Source organism: Diabrotica virgifera, chromosome 5, assembly GCF_917563875.1.
Source record: "Diabrotica virgifera virgifera chromosome 5, PGI_DIABVI_V3a".
NCBI classification, from domain to species: Eukaryota; Metazoa; Arthropoda; class Insecta; order Coleoptera; family Chrysomelidae; genus Diabrotica; species Diabrotica virgifera.
In genome coordinates this window covers 100,558,943-100,577,972 of record NC_065447.1, presented here as the reverse complement: position 1 = coordinate 100,577,972, position 19,030 = coordinate 100,558,943, and positions in this window count along the sequence as shown.

The following is a 19,030-nucleotide window of genomic DNA, read 5'->3' as shown; positions in this document are numbered from 1 at the left end:
TTCCTGTGGGAAAAACGGTTACTCAAGCTCTATAATTCCTGTAATAACTTCAGTTATTAACGATTATTCTCGATATATTTCGAATGGAAAAAAATCTAGTGTACATTCGATGGACACTAGATCATTTGGGATATAATGCAACAAAGGTGACCATTTATAAAGCTTGAAGTCTAATAGGGGAACATTGCGTTCAACTTCATACATTTAGTTTATAAATAACTTTGAAAAACTCCTGATACAAGAATAAAAACCGCTAAACGCCGTAAAAATGAGTGGCGCATAAAATATTCCAGCTACAAAAGCAATTTGATGCAAAACAAAATTCTAGTTTTATTTTAAAAGATTTTTCCATAATATTTGCTAAATTTGAAGTAAACGCGCCACAAAAGAGTTTCAAAATTCAAACTGTATCAAAGTTACTCTTTTGTGGCGCGTTTACTTCAAATTTAGCAAATATTATGGAAAACTCTTTTAAAATAAAACTAGAATTTTATTTTTCATCAAATGAAAATCCATTTTCGCGCCACCTAATATTCATATCAGATCTTTTGTAGCTGGAATATTTTATGCGCCACTCATTTTTACGGCGTTTAGCGGTTTTTTTATTCTTGTTTGTATAAAAATCAGAAATTTGGTAATATAGACTAAATTAATTAGGTAAAGAGTGTTCACCACCGAGTGTAGCTCCCACTGTGTCATTTCTTATATCTGTCATATTGTTATAATGATAAAAGATTGCAATAAATAAAGTTAAAAAAAGTTAAATTAATAAGTATTAAAGAAGTTCATAAAAATATTTAAGTGCTTAAATATTTTTTAGATAAAATATACATAAAAGTTATTGTTAAAAACTAACACAAAATATTAAAAATATTTGATTAGGCATGAGTGAAAAAGTCACTCTTAACCAATAAAAATTTGTCATTAAAATTAATATACTTAATTGATTATAATATGAATGTGTTCATGTAAGAGATTCATATAATAATTTCCATTTGACTAAAGAGACGTAAGCTGGAATACTTATGTCAGAAATACTTAGATATGAAACACCCTAAAAAATATGAACTTTTGCCTCTGATAATTCAGGGAAAGATCCAAGGCAAATGTGGTTCTGGTAGAATGAGAACATCATGCTGAACAATCTAAGACCATAGTATGGAAAATCGACTCCATCATCATTAGTTAGAGCTGCTGTCAATAAAGTCACAATAGAGAATATGGTAGCCAACATGATATCCAAAAATTGATAACAGTCATGGAACTAAAAAATAAAGAAATGTTTCATTAAAAACAGAGTTACATATAAATTGCTTGTGACAAAAAATGTATTATTAAAAGTGTTTATGTGTTAAATAGTAAGAGTGATTACATGATACATAACAAAAATATGATTCCTATCATCCAATATTACTTGGATGATAGGAAACAACTGGTTAGAACAAATGATACAGACTCTAGTATCAAAAACATTGTATGTGGGGTACCTCAAGGATCAGTATTGGGTCCTCTACTTTTCCTTATCTTTATTAATGACATCACTAGTTTAAAAATCGATGGAGGAATCTTTTTTTTTGCTGATGATATCAGTATCACTTGGAGCAACTAAAATATTGCAACTCTTCATGCTACTATAACGTCTGATCTACTTACAAAAAAACCTGGTCTGACTCTAATTTACGGTCGTATAACGTAGATAAAAGAGTAGCATTATCTTATAAAGGAGCTCTCTAACCTTTACCTCTTAATAACAGCCAGATCAGTACTGTTGATTCTGTAAAATTTCTCGGTATTTTTTTAGACAGCAACCTTAAATGGTCCCTCCATATTAATTTATTAAGGAAGAAACTATCTTCAGCTTGCTATGCTATAAGATCTGTTTCGAATGAACTCAATTGAGCATCTTCCAAAATAACATATTTTTCTTTGTTCGAGTCACATCTTCGTTACGGTCGTCCTTTTTGGGATTCTGGTACAGTTGCCCAATTCGATGTTATTTTCAAATTAAAAAAAAGAGCAATAAGATATCTGTTTGGCCTCAGAAGAACAACACATTGTAGAAGTTACTTCAAAGATCACAGAATTTTAACCCTTTCATCTTTATATATTTTAGAAACTGTTTGCCTAATTCGTAAACATCTATATTTATGTCTTTCCACCAAGACCTAATCATGACTACTTCACTAGAAATTCTACCTTTGACATCTATTTACCGACCCCGTCATCTGAGTTAGTAAAGAAATCTATATAATATTCCGCAAAAAAACTTTACAACCATCTCCCTCTACAACTTAAATCTGCAGCATCTTTCCCCAAATTCCGTGAACTGACAAAAGCCTACCTATCCGAAAGACCATATTATGCAGTAGAAGGTTTTCCTAATCAATAACTAAGAAATTACAGTACCCTTTGCACAAGTAGTATTTTATTGTTATTTTTCATCTGTATTTGGGTGTCACATGCAGCAGCTTAACTTTTAAACTTAATTACTAGGAAGACTATGCAATTTGAAATTTATTTAAATTTTTAAATTTTGCAATTGATTAACTGTTTAACTTCATTATTATTATTATTTTTTAATTTATACTGACGATTTATGTAATTTTAGTAAATTGAATTGTTATTGTTTTGTTTTCTTGACTTTTTGTAAGCTTTGTCGATAAAATTGTACAATTTTTCATAACAATAAAGCATATTTCTATTCTATTCTATGAAGATTTAACATAAAGCTTGTAATCCTATTATACTAAACTCAAAATAAAGATGCACTAGAAATAAACAAACCAAGATACGTTGAATGTTACAAATGGCACTCCCGAATCATGATTTATAATGTATAAACTTTGTAAATCATGATATTATGTGAGTGCTCCTCATAACATTCAATGTGTCTTGGTTTGTTTATTTCTAGTGCATCTTTTTTGTGATTGTAGTATTATAATTATTATATTACTATTTTTATAATAGAAAGATTATAATTTATAAAATGTGATGCTGTATATGATTTCAAATCTTAATTTTTTTATTACCATACAAAAAAGATATTGCTTTTATTCAAAAATATTTTTTCTACAACCGTGTTAAAAATGCAATTTTTAGCACTAAATATGAGCGTTAGAAATGTTACTTTTTTAAAAAAATTTTAAGGCACTGCAGGTCGTATTGACCGTATATGCAATTTTGATGTAATGTCAAAAAAATATAAAATTGAAATGTCAGTGAAGTTCAAGTAAAAGTTTTTGTAGATATTGTCCTGTAATTACGTTTGTAGAAAAAATATTGTATGATATGCGTGTTAAAAATAAGGCACTCATGTGAATTGCAGAACTCGCTTTCGCTCATTCTGCAAACTTACACATGCGTGCCTTAAACGTGTACTTTTAACACTTATATTATAAATAATTATTATTTATCATAAAATTTTTAAAAATACATATATTTTAAAAGTTCATATGGGCCATTCCACGAACATACGCCTGTTTTGGATTACTTCGACAACGAATTTTTACTGTGCAACATAAGAAGTACGAAAGTAAATGGCGCTAATAATTATTCCAATAAACAACAATGTAATTTGCAATTTACTTTCGTTCTTCTTATTTTGCACAGTAAAATATTCGTTGTCGAAGTAATCCAAAACAGGCGTATGTTCGTGGAATAGGGTATAAATAGGTATTAAGTAATATTAATTGAAACAAAAACATTAAATATTTTAGTTTTACTGGTTTATTATGGGTGTAAGGCGTCTCTGAATATTTTTCACTCTTTTATAAATAAGATTAAAATGTTTCGAAAATTGAAATATCTCTGAAAGTTTTTAATATTTAAAATCAGTTGTCATACATTTATCATCAGTTAATATGAGTATTAGAGATCTTAGGTTCACAGTGGCACAAACAACTAAAAATATCTTCTGCAAATAGAAGAAGAATAATAGCCATTTTACATACCAATGTATTAAATGCTTTTATTTAGTTGGTTGGATCTATCTATGTGTACTCAAACTTTGGCTACCTTCGTTGTAAGAATTGATTATTTCTTTGATAGTTGCTTCTTCTCCTTGAGGAATGATTGTCTTATACAGTGCCACTTATTCTTCAAACATGTTTGGTATATAAGGAAGCCTTTGTCTTCTTCTAAAAGGTTCATCAACTCACCCTGTTTAAATATTATAGTTGAATCACTTGCTCACCCACCGTATAGTTGACTAACAAAAATTATGTCAGCTGTTGGCACACTTGATATTATTTTTAAAATTTTTGCCCCTTTGTAGTAGGTAAGTTTTTTCTTAATTTTTCTCTTGATTGCCAAGGACTGAACACTTTCAAACTTTCACTTAAAGCTGGAATAATTTCTGTAAATATGAATGTACCACGTGAAGTTGATACACAATTAAAAATGATATAAAAAAAAAGCATAAATTGCCCGTTTTTCTTCAGTTTTTCATGGTTAAAAAATATTTATTATCTATTTTTTGGCCAAATTATGGTAAATTGTCACGTCTTTGGAATCCTTTCGTCTGGAATCCTACTTTATGATAGTAAGAAGTACATGATCAAGTGTTTTCATAACAAGTTTATCCCTTTCGAATCCCTATGTAGTAGCTATATTGACACTTTCAACAATCACATTTAGAAGTTCAAAGGATTCTATTTTTGTACCTCTACTTAATTCAGCATTGTTTTTAATTAGATCCATACATTTCATTGGTTAGGTAAAAAATTTGTTTCATTCAAAGATGACACATTCACAAATATAATATTTATCTACAGTCGGAAAAATGAAAGAATACCCATGAACGATCACATCAATCATATGTTTTGTATTTGCTATTTTTTTTTCATAAATAACAAACTAGAGAGGTAGATTATTAATAATCTGAATAATATGTGATTGATGTGATCGTTCATAGGTATTCTTTCATTTTTCCGACTGTATATGGCTTTGAGTTTCACTTTAATTACAAATTTGCATGCAACTTGCTTCACTTAAAACAGAATTTTTTTTGAAGATAATCTGGTTTTTACTCAAAATTTCGTAAGAATCGTTTTTACAACAATTCAAACAGGAATTCCATTTCCAATATCCTGGCTTTCTTTACATTCTCTAGTTTTTTCTGTTGTTGTATATTTTCATATCTTTTGAGATCTTTTTATTCTATTTTCATTAACTGTACTGGTAGTTTTTTTATAACTTTAGCGAAGGAATTGCATTTGGTTTAATCATGCATCTACAGTAGATAGACAACGTATGTTCTGGCGCAACCCCTAAATCGCAACCCTTAAATATTAATAAATGCCAAACGCCTTAACGTAGGATGACGTGTGACGTATCGTTGGAAAGGGGATGAAAAATGGGGTTGAACGTAGTATGTGGCGTGCGCATCAGAGTATGCCAAAAGGGCATTACATCATATCTTCGTTTATATTGATCCGATCGTGACGTAAGAGGGCTCGTTGGAACGGGGAGGGAATAATACGTTGAGACTAAAACAAAGATGGCGGCAGTGCTAAAACGGCATTACAGCATATCTTTGTTGCTATTGGCCCGATTTTGACGGCCCCGAAAAAGAAGAAGATTTGTCGGTGACAGACCGCAAAGAAGAAGAATTGACAGCATCATGACAAACTAAAAGAAGAGGAAGAATTGACCTCATACGTCACAATCGAACCGATAAAAGGTCACGTTTAATGTTTCACGTCAAATGTCACGTCCTTCGTCAACCGACACGTCCTGCGTCGAATGTCACGTTCTGCGACGAATTTCACGTCATTCACGTCATGTCATTCACGTCCTGCGTCAAATGTCACGTCCTACGTCAAATGTCATTCTTCTTTTCTATTGGTCCGATTTTGACGTAAGAGGGCTCGTCGGAACGGGGAGGGGGTAAAGAACACACAAAAAACAAAGATGGCGGCAGTGCCAAAAGGGCATTACGTCATATCTTCTTTTCTATTGGTCCGATTTTGACGTAAGAGGGCTCGTCGGAACGTGGAGGGGGTAACGAATAAGTTGAGACAAAAAACAAAGATGGCGCCAGTGCCAAAAGGGCATTACGTCATATCTTCTTTTCTATTGGTCCGATTTTGACGTAAGAGGGCTCGTCGGAACGGGGAGGGGGTAACGAATAAGTTGAGACAAAAAACAAAGATGGCGGCAGTGCCAAAACGGCATTACAGCATATCTTTGTTGCTATTGGTCCGATTTTGACGTATGGGGTGTCAAATAAAAGCGGTGGTGACACAGAAGCCAACTGTCAATTCTTCTTCTTCTTTTCGTTTGTCAATTCTTCTTCTTTTCCGTATAGTGCCTAACAGAACGTGACATTCGACATCTTTGTTGTCATTGGTCCGATTTTGACGTATGGGGTGTCAAATGAAAGCGGTAACGACACAGAAGCCAACTGTCAATTCTTCTTCTGTCAACGTTCAATATTAACTGTCAATTCTTCTTCTTTTCCGTATAGTGCCTAATAGAACGTGACATTTGACGTATGACGTGACATTTATGTGTGACGTGGCAAAGCGCTGACATTCGACGCAGAACGTGACATTTGACGTAGATATGTGACATTGTTCAGTTTTCCGTCCGACATTTGACGCAGAACGTGGCATTTATGAGACATTGTGACACTGAACATGTTCAGTATTGATATGAATCCCACCGAGTACATACATAGGGTTATGGAATTTCAAACTAAACTTAATCAGTTAAATAAAGATATTAAATCATATGAGGATATAAAACAAATTAAAAGACATTTCGATAGTCTGCATATTGAGGACAAAACGTGGAAGCCTGAAGAGTTGAATTTACAGCAGCAGCAGCAAGGTCTTTACGCTTTTAGAAAACTACCACAAGCTACATATCCATTGAGACGTATTCAGCCTACACCATGGGTGCCAGCAACAACACCAGCGAGTATGTGAAAAGTGAAATAGACAATGTCTTTGCAATGTCTTGTGTAATATTGCATCTATATTTATCTTAATTTTAAAAATTATGTTTGAAATTGTAAAGGGAAAATTTGAATCTTCATGTAATATAAGACTTGATCAGTAAATAAGGTGTTTAAATAAAAAAGCAAAAACCTCTATCTAAAAATATTTATTTATACATAGAAAAATTACAATGGTAATATTGTATAAGAAAACCAGTGACGTAGACGATCCACATTTCTTTCTGTACACGAAAATAGTCCAACGGCGTGACAGGGGTTTGTAGCAGGACCAACGTTTCCAGTAGCAAGAGGCGTGCCATCAAACTTGCAAACATCAATAATAAGGGGAAAAACTCCAAAAATGTGACATTTCTTGCTTAAAAATTCTGCTTTTTGTTCTCCTCGAACGTATATGTAATCGACTGCATACAACAACTTGGTTTCTAGTATTTCACTTATTTTGGACAATTCTACTGCTCCATCAGAATATCGAATGCCAAGCAGTTTTTTCTCCACGTATGATGCTGTCTTCTTATCATCATTACTTAGCGCATTGAATGGTTTCGGAGGTAAAAAGATGTAATGACTTCGTTTAAAACCTATTTCGATGGTAAGTTCTTTGGGAACAAACCACCCGTCCACAGCGAATCCCTGAATATCTACGAATGCTACTCTCATGATGACTGCTCTTGTACTACTGACACTTTATGCGTCTAATTTAGACTTTTTACAATTTCGGTAAGTGGGTAGTACTCCATTACGCAGTCGTGAATTATAATGCAGTAGGCCTTGGTATTTTCGGGAAAACCATTATGTGCTTCAATATCGAGTTTTACGTCAACAGTGGATGCTTTCATGCTTTCTTCTTGTTTTGAACAGTCGATGACGAACAATGCACGATTCTTGAAAGCTGAGAAATCGAGTAGAGGTCGCTTTTGTTGGGAATGTACGTAGCTGGGATAAAATTCGGTATAGTGGAAATAGGCCTCGTTGTAGTCAGTTTTGCTGAAATCCAACTGCATTCTCTCGTTTGGCCAATATTCTCCATTTAAGGATAATCTAATACTTTGGATGCTAACATTGCCAAATAAGGTAGGATCAGCTGTAATCGTGTTACGTTTGCCTGTTTGAAAGAAAACAATGACATAACGTGGTCTTTCAACTGATGTGCTAGTTTTAACGGCCCAAATTTCACGCCTAGCACCTTTGGTAATGGTAGGCAATTCGTGCAATTCCCACTTTCTAAATGGAATAACTATAGGTTGATCTTGTTGAATGGACTTCATTAGTTCTAATTTAATTTCGTCATTTGGAAATATGTGCTTCACTCTGAGTTCAATGTTGGTGATGTTAATCTTTGCTTTTGTAGTTTCATCAGTAATAATTAAACAATCGTTGTCGTTTCGAGCTCGAACTAGTCTTATTGTTTGACGACCACACGTAATCATTGGATAATCGTTGAAAATGTTAAAAATATGCTTAAGAGGTATCTGTGTGTTGAATGAATTATCTGCATCGTGTAGAATGGGATCATTAGGGTAATTCCAACCCGCCATAACCATATAATGGGAATCTTCTTGATTGTAACACGTCATGGCACGTACAGCACTTACGATACCAGGATCCCGCACTGTTTCCATCTCCCGTGCGCTTTCGCTGTACGTACACGAATCGAAAAGAAAAGCACCCACATTGTTGGCTAGTTTGACTACGCCAGATCCTTCTTTATCGACGAGTGATCCTTTAATGCACAACAAGGTTTCGCTCATTGCAAAAAACAAGTCAACTTGATTAATGCTAAATTCTACAATATCATTGCAGTTGAATGATTTGATGAATGGTGCATATGTTCGGTATTCGGCCTTTCGAATCGACTCATCAAACATTGGCTTACGATAAATATCGAATATTGAAGGCATTACGATGTTGTCTGAACATTCTTGTTTTTCATACATTGTTGTAATTTTTTAGTTTAAAACCAAGTGATTGCAAAAACAATTTTTTTGCGAACGTAAGAGGTTTCCGCTTCGACACAACTAATGGTGTTATTTTATTACGATGTTGTCGCTTGGACGGCTGCACAACTAATGGTGTCCTTCGAGCAGTAGATGACCTTATTACTAGTCCCATTTCCCTCTTGATCTAAGTTCCAGCACCAATGTGCTCTCTTCTCCTCTAAAGTTTACAGGTCGTCCTTCTTGATCGAGAGCCAAGACAGTGATATTGGTAAGTTCACGCTGCGACACAACGGGTAAATACAACAAATTGTGAGGAGTTTCGTCAATTGTGTACCCAGGATTTGATTGTATGACAAATTCGTAGATCGTATGAGCAGGTCTGTTACCGTCGAAGGCTCCAGTACTAATGTTACATTCAAAGCGTATGCTAGATACTTTAATAATCCTAACAGGTAGATTCGAAGAATGTATCCGTCCAGGATTGAGTATTGCCGGAGAAAATCCCAATACTGTACCAAGGCTATCAGGTTGCTTAAACGAAATCCTATATTTGCTAAATATTTGACACTGCAACGTGTTGTGGTTAGGTTTTAGACTAAATATCGATTCTGGTTTAAGCTCATTGTCAGCACCCAGTTTCTTTTGTATGTATTCTTCAATATCGGCAATTTCATAACATCCATCGGGAAAAGCAAAGTTTTGCCATTTGTTTTTGTCATTGCAGTAATAAAACTTGTTATTTTCAATGTTTGGTATACTGTTGTAGGAATGGAAGGCACGAAGAGCTATTTCGTAATCTTTTTTCGGATCCAACACGATTGGTGTGGGTGGTTGAAATGAAAATGTATAAGTGGTACTAACTACTCTCAACAACTGCGACATGATGACTGATTCAAGTCGATAGATTAATAGATTTATATATATAGGTGAATAAACACCATTTTTTTTTCACATATTTTTTATTTGTTCTAAAGCAAGTTTACATAAATGACAAGATGCTTGAGAATCGGGTGGTCCATCCCAGTGAGTCCTCCAATCTGGTCTGTTGTAATGTACGAAGCACGGAAGTAGTATCTGCAAGTTAAATTCTCCTCGATATTCCCCAGGCAATTTATGCCATACACTTAACAATTCTGAAGGTCTAACAGTCCGTATAATATACTCTAGCGGTATGTGTTTTAGTTCTTCTTCACTATATTCTGTAAAACATTTTTCGCGAAACATATGGGACATAAGCAATCTACTACTGTCCATTATATAAAAACTTTAAGCATAAATGCCCACAAACGATTTGATTGTAAGTTTGATACTGGTGATTATTGTAGAAAATTCTGGCACGTGCACCCAGATATTTCACAAGTTCTTTGGTCGGCTTCAAATTACCAAATGAATCGAAATATTCCACGTCGTTGTTTATCTTTCTATATGCTACCCAATGTGTTCCGTTATGCGCGGACACATCCAAGTTAACTATTGCACATTCTCGTTGTCGAGGACCGTCTCTAGGCAGAGCGTCATTCATGAAAACTCCTCGAAAATGTGGTATGTTAAGTATTTTCGCGTAATGTGCAATGTCCAAGTCATACAGCGGACGATTGGGCAGCTTTATTGGAAGTTTTTTTTCAAATACAAGCCGAATCCGCCTCTGGGTTTCTTACGTAGGTACAGGCCTGAACCGATATGTTCCATTGCCTTATTATGACGTATATCCTCTTCCAATTTCTTTTGGGCATTTTTTGCGTCGACCACAGTTTTTGCCACCCCCGCAGCACCACCCGCTAAAGCCCCCAATGCCGAAAGACCAGCAAAGAGAGGTATGAGTGGTAGGAAACCTCCAGATTTTAGTGGTAATACGCGAGGAACGTCAATTTCTTTTCGGCCGCCAAGTCTTTTGATTATGGATTTTGCAATTCGTACAGCAGTCAAAGCAGTATTGTGTAACGATGCTCCTCTCTTCATGGACTTTGCAATTTTTGAGACAACATCGCGATTGAAAGAGTAACGCCCCTTTCTTCCACGACGTAACTGACATCCCATTCCCAATTTTCTTTTCGTCTTCATTCCACCGGTTACAAGTAAGGCAGCAGTTTTTTCACCAAAGCTAGCGTCTTTCGACTTGAATCGCTCCCAGGCTCTATTTTCCAATTCCTTATCGGCCTTGTGACGTTCTTCGAGAGATGAATGTTGCGAGTAAGCGATATCGTGTTGTTTACAAGCTGCGTCTAATGGATTAATGCCTGGATCTCCACGTGCAAGACGTTTTTGTAGTTTTGTTCCAGCTATAAAGAACGTATTTTTTTTACTTATAAAACACAACAAAATTGTCGCAAAGTTACTTACGTCCACAGTACTGATAACCGCCAGGAATATGTAACTCAAATGGCAGTTTATTAATTAAAGAGTTCACGAGACCTCCTCCTTCGACGACCAACATTGGACTGATGCCATGCAAGTGATCACATCTATAATATATTGCCGTACTTATGTACTACACTTGCCACACGATGAAGATCGTTCAACAAGAGCAGACGTTGCCAATTGATAATCTGGACATTGTCCAGAAAGTGACAGTCAGTAAACATGGTAAATTGCTACCAAACTCATTTAGAGCCATTATTTGCGGTCCAAGTGGGTGCGGAAAAACGAATGTCATGCTATCACTTTTATTTAATCCGAATGGCGCCAAATTCAAAAATGTCTATGTTTATTCGAAATCCCTCTTTCAACCGAAATACCAACTACTGCAAGATGTAATAGCCCAAGTCAAAGGTGTTGGGTACTTTCCATACAAAGACAATGAAGAAATTATCAGTCCAGATGAAGCACAACCAAACTCAATTTTTTTATTTGACGATGTTGCATGTGATGGCCAACAGAAGATTCGCGAGTATTATTCCATGTGCAGACATAAAGATATTGATGCCGCTTATTTATGTCAAACATATTCAAAAATACCGAAGCAGCTAATAAGAGACAATTGTAACATGATTGTATTATTCAAGCAGGACGAGATAAATTTGAAGCATATATTTGATGAACACGTATCGCCAGACATGTCGTTTGATGAATTTAAAAAACTCTGTTCAGAATGTTGGACGACAGACCGCTATAGTACTTTGGACATTATGAAAGATTTTCCCCTTAACAATGGCCGATACCGCAAAGGATTTGATAAATATATAAAATTGTAAGTTGATGTATTGTTTAGTCGTCAACAAGATGTCTTATGATGCGGTCGCCATTGCCATGCGCAAAAAGAAAATTGCCGAATTGGCTAGATCAATTCGCAAAAAATATTTGGCATTGAAATTAGGCAAGACAGAACAAGATGAGTCACTAAATAAACTTTTTAAACCAATCTCGAAACCTCTCAAGGATATTGCGCAATCATCAAAAACGTTGCATCATGCTATCGATAACAAGTTTAGACAAGTTAAAAAAGAAGAAGATGTGAAAAAAGAAGAAGTAGGACTAAAAAAAGAGCCGAATATAGCAGAAAATCGTACACCAACACCACCAGTATCATTTATTAGTGATGGAGATGTGTTTGAAAACAACGATGAAGAAGATGAAGAATATGAAGATAGCATAGAAACGCACCAATCGCAAGATAACGAAACCGAACAAGTAATGTTTGATCCTGATAATATTTCTGAAGATGCTTTCAACGAATATATGGAGCAATATCCTCCGATGAGTCATGAGTATATAAAAGAATTTTGGATGAAGTCTGATAAAATCGATAAAAACTATGGACCTATTTACAATGATTTGTTGGGCTGGACGTGGGGTAAACGACGAATAAAGTTTAACAAAGACGGTGCCATAGAGGTTATGGATGACGCCAAAAATGGTCAAGGAGGATCGGTGCAGGAGACGCCTGGACTATATCACCTTATTTTCTATGATAATCCTGATCCTGAATACTACAATGAAGAAGATAAAAATTTATACAAAACGTTATTAGAGAAAACCGAAGTTCATCTGAATTCAATAGGCCGCCTTAAAGGTTCAAGTGGAGACAAATATCATTATATTATTAAGCCATTGTTTAGACCTGCATCTACATCAACGGTAGCAAAGAAACCGTCACAGTCTACATCAACGATAGTTCAGAATCTGTCACAGTCTACATTAACGGTATCACAGAATCCGTCACAGATAAATACTCGATCTACATCATCAGCACTAAAGCAACCACCACATAGTCGTTTACCAACTCGTTCAACATCATCTCAATCAGCGTCTCCACAGCTACCTTCGCCAGCTGCATCCTCCAAAGGATCAGGGCTTATCGATGACTCTCGTTTGATTTACAGTGAAACACCTAGGGAATATATTTACTGGGACGACCCAAATGAATTGGTGGAGCGTCTTCAACTCTTGGTGGCTTCGAAAGACGCCGGCAACACATCTCTCGACAACGAAATTGTAGCCATCATCAATGAACTAAAAGAAGCTAATATAATAGAGTAACTGGGAATGACAATATCATTTCCATTATGAGTGTGGACAAATTCGGTCATCATTCTCGTGGTGGTGGTGGTAGCGCTCAAAAGGTGACGCGAGTTACATTTCCACATACTTCTGACGGAAATATTAATGCCGAAAATGTGAAAATTTGCAATGTCAAGGACCCATTAGAAAATGGTGATGCTGCAACGAAAAAATACGTCGATGCACAAATAAATGAGTTGCGTAACATACAGTCACCGTTAATTCAAACACATGGTGAGTTGTTGATGAAAAAAACTGGGGAGATAGAAGGCTTAGCCATCGGACTAAATGAAGCAAGAGAAGAGCTCCATAAAACCACAGTTCCACTTCTCGAGCAAAAGTTGCAGAAAATAATGAAAAATGATTTGAATACACTAAAAAAGGATACGGAGAATATTGTAAATAAGTTGTTGAAGCAAAAAATTCGTGATATAAAGAATTTAACCATGGAACTAAACGAAGTAAGAAAAGAGCTTCATAAAACCACAGTTCCACTTCTCGAGCAAAAGTTGCAAAAAATATTCAAAGATGATTTGAATACACTAAAAAAGGATACGGATAAGAATATAAAATCGGCTGCAGAAACCATTGCACATCATGCGATATACGATATGAAGATGGAAAAGAAGATAAAAGAAATGAACCCGGCATTGCAGGATGTAGTAGACAACCTTCATTCGATGAATATAGATACCCGCCTAACAGCAATTGAAAGTCGTTTATAAAAATGTCTAAAGAAAAGGAACAGGTGGTGTATGAGTTGCATAAACCAGCACGAAAAAATTATCCTCGTCGACGAACAATAATCAAAGGAATCGATGACTTGTGGCAGATGGATTTGGCTGAAATGCGTCCTTATGCGCATCAAAATAAAAATTACAAACTAATACTAGTTGTAATTGATTGTTTTTCAAAATTTGTTTGGACACGCCCTCTAAAGAACAAAACAGGTGAGGAAATTACTCGGCCATTTTCGGATCTTCTCGCCCATACTCAACGAGTTCCGAAAAACCTACAATCTGATAAGGGAACCGAATTTTACAACAGAAAATTTCAAAATTTAATGAAAAAACACGAAATTAATCATTACAGCACCTACACGGTTAAGAAGGCTGCCATTTGTGAAAGAGTTATTAGAACGTTGAAATCAAAGTTGTACAAGTATTTCAGTTTACATGGATCATACAAATGGCTAGATGCACTACCTACAGTCACTGAGGAATACAACAATACAAAGCACCGTAAAACAGGATACAAGCCATCTCATGTCAACAAATCCAACGAAAAAGCCATTTTAAACAAAAGTTATAGTCATTTAAAGATTGCTGGTCCACGAAGATTTAAACTTGGCGACATTGTACGTATATCAAAGGCAAAACATTTCTTTGAAAAGGCCTACACGCCCAATTGGACTACAGAATTATTTAGAATTGTACAAGTTAAGATAACGAATCCTATAACGTATTTGCTCGAAGACATGCAAGGTACACTGATTAGCGGCGGGTTTTACGAAGAAGAATTACAGAAAACAAAAAATCCCGACATTTACTTGGTTGAAAAAGTACTTAGACGAAAAGGCAATAAGATGTATGTTAAATGGTTAGGATTGGATAGCAAACACAACAGCTGGATTACTAGTTCAGATGTAGTTTAAGAATCTATATTTCGATACGCCGCGTAGACATACATTTTTTGGAAAATGCTGACAATTACACGCAAAGAGTGGGGGATTGAAAAAGTATAAATTCTCTCAGCAACCATCCGTCACATTCAGTTTGAGTTTCTCCAACCGACTTGTGTATTCAGTTGCAACAGCAGTAATATGGCTTCTCAAGATAGCGGATACGAAAGTGAAGAGACAATTATCTACGACGCTGAATTAGATCGAGTACTGGAAAAATATGAAGAAGCTGCCAAAGATGAGCCATATTATCTATTGGAAACTATCTATCCAATAGGATGTTTTCACATAAAAATTGGTCTATCTCCAGCTCGACAGTTTTTTCCATCCATTATTCTGTACCAACATGGTAAATGTACAAGAATCAGTTTAAACACATTCGAGTGGACTACCCTAATTGAGATGTTTATACAAATTATGGAAGAATTTTTCATACCACCTTTGCCGACCTATGCCGATGAGTATGATCCAATCGAATTTGAGTGTGGTGATTTCTGCAAACTAAGACAATTGGTAATGGAAAATGTAAAGTTCCTGACTATCGAGAAACATGGAATCGGATATTATTTATGTGAAGATGATGTAAGCCAGATCCTGAGAGCAAACATTGATTTAGTGTCTCAACGAGTGTCGTTATTGGACAATTTACAGTTTTTCTCGTATTATAGAAATGTTGTATACTTTATTCAGCAAAATTGTCATAAGAGTAACAGTTTATATAGTCGACTTCACGCCTTAACTGCGTTTTGTGGAATTTTTCCAGATACTTTGTTAAGTCAAGCTTTGAATGAATATGTATGGTATTATAGCAATAAAGTTGTAAATGATTTGGATAATTGTTAATAAATAATATTAATAAAATATGTTGTCTTTTATTTTTTGACTTTAGAGAGTGTAACAGAGGTTATCAGAGGTCAGCAGAGGGTACCAGAGACGTACAGACGTCATCAGAGACAAGCTAACAGAAGGCACAGACGATCACAGAGCGGTATAAGGGGTCAGCAGAGTGTAGCAGAGCGGAGCAGAAGGTAATAGAGATTAGCTGTCATTCACGTCCTACGTCGAATGTCACATATCTACGTCAAATGTCACGTTCTGCTTCGAATTTCACGTCATTCACGTCACGTCATTTACGTCCTACGTCACATGTCACGTCATTCACGTTCTGCGTCGAATTTCACGTCATTCACGTCTTACGTCAAATGTCACATATCTACGTCACGTCATTCACGTTCTGCGTCTAATGTAACGTCATTCACGTCCTACGTCAAATGTCACGTTCTGCGTCAAATGTCACGTCGTTCATGTCACGTCCTATGCCAAATGACACGTCATACGTCAAATGTCACGTTCTCTTAGGCACTATACGGAAAAGAAGAAGAATTGACAGTTAATATTGAACGTTGACAGAAGAAGAATTGACAGTTGGCTTCTGTGTCGTTACCGCTTTCATTTGACACCCCATACGTCAAAATCGGACCAATGACAACAAAGATGTCGAATGTCACGTTCTGTTAGGCACTATCCGGAAAAGAAGAAGAATTGACAAACGAAAAGAAGAAGAAGAATTGACAGTTGGCTTCTGTGTCACCACCGCTTTTATTTGACACCCCATACGTCAAAATCGGACCAATAGAAAAGAAGATATGACATAATGCCCTTTTGGCACTGCCGCCATCTTTGTTTTTTTGTCTCAACTTATTCGTTACCCCCTCCCCGTTCCGACGAGCCCTCTTACGTCAAAATCGGACCAATAGAAAAGAAGATATGACGTAATGCCCTTTTGGCACTGCCGCCATCTTTGTTTTTTGTGTGTTCTTTACCCCCTCCCCGTTCCGACGAGCCCTCTTACGTCAAAATCGGACCAATAGAAAAGAAGATATGACGTAATGCCCTTTTGGCATATTCCGATGCGCACGCCACATACTGCGTTCAACCCCCTTTTTCATCCCCTTTCCAACGATACGTCACACGTCATCCTACGTTAAGCCGTTTGGCATTTATTAATATTTAAGGGTTGCGATTTAGGGGATGCGCCAGAACATACGTTGTCTATCTACTATCTACTGTTGTAAATCTAATTAATACAGAGGTTACATTTAATCATAAGCTTTTAAAACATATCAAAAGTACCTAGCAGTATAAAAATGTCTATTATATTATAATAATAATCTTTCTTAAAATGAAGTGAAGTCGTGTGTTAGGATAAACATGTTTTAATTGTAATACTTACAGTTACCCAGTCGTTTAATTGATAACTTTCCTTTTATTTTCAAAATAAGCAGTTAAAACCACATAACCACACAGGGCCCCCGTAACCGGGCGTGCAACGCGTGTAAAGGGGCGCCAAACCGAAGGTTTGGTGAAAAAGAAATATTTATTTTAAATGAGATAATCATTTTTTATATATAATTTTAATTATTTCATGAACAGCTAGAGTAATCTCAAAAATCAAATATTGTGTTATTACTGAAAAAATAATTATTCCCGTCCTGAAATGTTGAACTTACTCCGTCAAAAACATATTTTGTTGTTCCTTCCTAATCTTTTTCTTTGAAGTAGATTGAATTACGCTTGGCATACAATTAAATCAACTTTATGTTGTAATGTAAATTAACACGACACTCAAAATAGTCAACTAAACATCAAATCACACTCCTTGACGAGTAGAAACATAAATCATTAACACCCATAAAACTCAACTATCAGTTTACTCCATCAAAAACTCAACTTGCTGGATCAAGCAGTTTTACTCATATAAAGTGAATCTTTTACTCGAATTTATGATAATTACCCTTAAGTAAACCAATACTCTATGAATTATAATTATGTATTTGATTATTTCATTCATAGGCGATGCTGAACAATAGAAAGCTACAGAAATATAAATTAAATTGATAATTTTTGATAATTTCCCGTCGTCAATTATATTACGTCAGATGCGCTTCGTTACTACGAAAAAATACATTCAGTGACACTAATGACAATTAATGTTTTAAAAATTATAAAAGTGATGACCTTCAACCGTAAAATATTTATAAAAACTGCGTGTTTAATTGTACTAATTTTGTACTTACATAAATAAATTACAATAAAATTTTGGTTTTGATCAGTTTTATTCATGAAATAATCGCAATAAATTGCACTCGATGTCTAAAATAAATATAGAATGTTTGCCCTCGTGACACTTTGACATAATTTCACTCGCCTTCGGCTCGTGAAATTAAAACTGTCAAAGTGTCACTCGGGAAAAATTCAATAATTTTAGAGCTCTTGTGCAATTACTACTGATTATTTCATTCATAGGAGATTCTGACCAATAGAAAGCTACAGAAATCTAAATTAAATTATAATTTTTGATAGTTTCCCGTCGCCAAGTATATTACGTCAGATGTCCTTCGTTGCTACGAAAAAATACATTCAGTGACATTAATGACAATTAATGTTTTAAAAATTATAAAAGTGATGACCTTCAACCGTAAAATATTTATAACTGTGTGTTTAATTGTAGTAATTTATACTTACATAAATAAATTACAATAAAATTTTGGTTTTGAACAGTTTTATTCATGAAATATCGCAACAAATTGCACTCGATCTCTAAAATTAATATAGAATTTTTGCACTCGTGACACTTTGGACATAATTTCATTCGCCTTCGTCTCGTGAAATTAAAACTGTCAAAGTGTCACTCTGGAAAATTTCAATAATTTTAGAGCTCTTGTGCAATTACTACTGATAATACCTTTTCCCTTCTCGTCTATTAAGCACAAACATTATTTACTCTTACTGGTGAACGGGTGATTTCCTGCAGTGAAAGTTTTAAAATTTTATTTTATATTGAAGTTAATAATTACGACTATTATTGCAGTATCCGTTGGGTTTATTCTCCCCTGATTTTAAACTTTTGTTTTCGTGTAAAAAATATTGGACAAAATTTTTATTTGTTGTTAT